This window comes from Galeopterus variegatus, unplaced genomic scaffold (assembly GCF_000696425.1).
Source record: "Galeopterus variegatus unplaced genomic scaffold, G_variegatus-3.0.2 Scaffold7347, whole genome shotgun sequence".
Classification (NCBI taxonomy): Eukaryota; Metazoa; Chordata; class Mammalia; order Dermoptera; family Cynocephalidae; genus Galeopterus; species Galeopterus variegatus.
The window spans coordinates 66,293-66,695 of NW_007733458.1; positions in this window are offsets into that span (position 1 = coordinate 66,293).

Genomic DNA, 403 nt, shown 5'->3' on the forward strand with positions numbered 1-403 from the left:
CCCTGAGTCCACTAAGGCAGAAATGGGGGTGACTTCAGCCGGCCAGCTCTTCCTGGGGTCTTCCAGGGCTGACAGCGGGGACTGAGCTGGCCTTTGTGGGCCCCGCTATCTGCGGTGGGCTCGCTCCTCAGTCCTCACTGAGGAGGGCCCTCATCTCGGTTCTTGTCTCCTTGCTTAAATGTTCGGTGGGAGACGCCCTGTCCCTGCCGCCTCTGAGCATTTGCCCAGCTGCAGCCTTGGCAGAGAATGGCTGCGGGTCCCCGGCTCGATGCTTGGCGGGTGCTGCAGCGCCGGTGGCTGTGGAGAATGGTCGGAAGAGAAGCACGTCTCCCACTGGGTCTCTTCTCCAGCCAGATGGAGACTTTGCAAACCTGTCATTCTGCGGGGTTTTTTTACTACACAA